The sequence below is a fragment of the Manacus vitellinus genome, unplaced genomic scaffold (genome assembly GCF_001715985.3).
Source record: "Manacus vitellinus isolate BGI_N305 unplaced genomic scaffold, ASM171598v3 scaffold_16_pilon, whole genome shotgun sequence".
Classification (NCBI taxonomy): domain Eukaryota; kingdom Metazoa; phylum Chordata; class Aves; order Passeriformes; family Pipridae; genus Manacus; species Manacus vitellinus.
This window is the reverse complement of record NW_021939189.1, coordinates 10,436,169-10,439,089: the sequence shown is the minus strand read 5'-3', so window position 1 is coordinate 10,439,089 and position 2,921 is coordinate 10,436,169.

The following is a 2,921-nucleotide window of genomic DNA, read 5'->3' as shown; positions in this document are numbered from 1 at the left end:
TTACAAGCGTCATACTGCAGGGATGGCAGGTACGCGCTGACACACTGGTATAGCCATGCTGGGAGAAAGGAGGTGAGAGGCAGGTCGTGCCATCCAGATCTTACACAAACAGAAAGATGCTCTGTACTGCCACAGTCCTGGCCTGCCCCCAAACTGTGTCAGTGGTAGGGGAGGGGTTCAGTTACTCCAACCTACTGCTCCATTTTGCCAGTGGAAATGTCTTGTGAACTGAAGCAGTCTCCTTCAGCCACTTTACAAAACAGGGAGGTCATGAAGCCAAATGAGAAAGCTGCCTGTCTCCATGTAGCCTTCCAAAATACTACCAATTAATTGCCCAGAAGGCTGAATTGTATCACAGCACTTAGTGGTACAGTAACCTTGGTTGGTATGGAGCACAGGAAAGGCTCAAGCATGTCCTAGTTAGAACAGCTGGGACCAGTTCATCACTGGATGGGTGTAACCAAAAACTGTGTATTCTATAGCCTTCCATGCCATTTCCCAGAAACTGTTGGCAATAGACTATTTACACCCTCTGCCCAGAGCAGCCTGACTCCTCAGGCTATAAACTAGGTGTTAAGAGGCCTTTGAGATAGGAGGGTGCTTCTGTCCTCATACCCTTTGTGGAACTCCCCGCCATGAGGGAAGTACTGAGCATTCCTGCCTGAACTAGAGAATATATAATCTCGGAGTCTTGGAACTTTTTTAACCACTAGTGAGATCCAGAGGAAGACTGCAGATCATTGCTCTCAACCAGACTGCAGACCACCACTCTCAACCAGACTGCAGACCACCACTTTCAACTGGACTGCAACCACCACTTTTCCACCAGACTGCAACCATCACTCTCGACTGGACTGCAATCACCACTCTTGACCAGACTGCAACAGCACTTTCACCAACAGGTTTTTCCCCTCTCCCTTTACTTTGGGCTCAGGGGGCCCAACAAACACCACTCTGTTCATGCCCCAGGGTGCTGGGTTATACATTTGGGTTTTGTGGGTTAAAACCAATTGCTTGTCTGTATAATCGTACTTATTGTATTATTTTATTAAATTGTTATTCTGATTTATAATCTCTCTTTTGAGTTGAGTTCATTTCCCCTGCTGGTTTATCTTTAAACCAGCAAACCTGTAAAAAAAAATAGACATTATTATTATAATATTATTGTATCATAATAATGAAAACTGATATACAGTGCTAATGGACTAACTGCAGGCTGCATTCTTCACCTCTATGAAAGACGGTCATTAATATCAAAAGTTTGACTTTCCCATAGCACTGCAGCCAACAACACCAAGTGTTCCTGTTTGTTGGCACACGCCTGTGAGCACATTGTAACATTTTCTGTATCTGCTGCTGCTGTGTAAATGAAAAGCCATAACAGGACAAGCTAAATGCTTGTTGAAAGACACAGACACTTGCCAACAAGGAAAAAGAGATGTGCTGGAGGCTAGATTCAAGGTTTCTATGCCCTGGTGACAAGCAGCAGCCCAGAGGTGTTTGGATTTGTTCTCTATTGCCGCCTTCTGGCTGAGCAGGCCCAGAAAAACCAGCTGACAAAAATTCCTGCCTGTAGCCCAACTCAAATCACAGGTATTGCAGCACTGGAGCGGGCCCTGTCAGCTGGGGGGGGTGTGAGCCTCACATTGTGCTCAGCCTGGAGGGCTGCTCTGCCATGGGAATTCCATGGGAAATGCAGCCTGCTCTCTTGAACTCAACGGGGCTATTCCAGCAGTGACTCCAGGAGTCAGTTCTGGGATATTTGTGAGGCGATTGTTGCTCCTTGGAATATGGTTATTTACATTTTGTCCAAAGCTGAGTTAGGTAGGTCAAAAGCAGAAAATAATGCCTCAGTGCACAATGTTGCTATAAGTATTCTTCTGATTATCTAGAAGGTATTATGATCTCCAAACCAAGAGTGGAATTTTGTCGTTGGTATATTTTCCTGAAAGATGTAGATGATGAGATTCACACTTCACAGGGGTAGCAGATTTATGACTCGGAATAGTTTTGGGGACAATGTGAGCACGACCATTTTGCATTGTTGAAACAAAACTGGGAGAAACCTTTCAGGGGCTGGGCTGTCAGGTCCAGTGCCAGCCTGGGACTGAAGGCCAGAGACCTCTGAGAGAGCAACAAGGTCCTAGAATCATTTTGGAGCTGTCATTCTATCAAATCCTATCTCTATGATCCCAAATTGTAGCTTCCCCTGTACTCGGCCACACCTTGAGTGCTGTGTTCAGTTCTGGGCTCCTTAATTCAAGAAAGACATTAAGGTATTGGAATGAGTTCAAAGGGCAACAGAGCTGGTGAAGGATCTGGAGCACAAGTCCCACAAGTGGCTGAGGGAGCCGGGGTGTTTATCCTGGAGAAAAGGAGACTCGGGGGAGACCTCATCACTCTCTACAACTCCCTGACAGGAGGGTGTAGCCAGGTGGGGGTCGGGCTCCTCTCTGAGGCAACAATGATAGGACTAGAGGATAGTCTTAAGCTGCACCACGGGAGGTTTAGGTTGGACAGTAGGAAAAATTTCTTCACAGAAAGGGTGACTAAACATTGGAATGGGCTGTCCAGGGGAGGTGGTGGAGTCACCATCGCTGGAGGTGTTCAAGACTGGACGTGACAGTGCCATGGTCTGGTTGACAAGGTGGTGTTCAGTCATAGGTTGGACTCAATGACCTCAGAGGTCTTTTCCAACCGAGTTGATTCCGTGATTCTATGTAAAGCCCTGCCCAGGGCAGGCAAGGCAGCGAAGCTGGCTCTCAGACAGGACACCTTCGACTGGGATTAGATTTAAGAGCCCTAGCAGCCGTGAGGCGGGAAGCGCAACCCTCGCCGCCCCGTGGCACAGGGGAGCCCAGGATGGCTACCCCTGTCCTCATTCCTCGAGCTGCCTCTCGGGAGGCCGCCCCCGTCCCGCC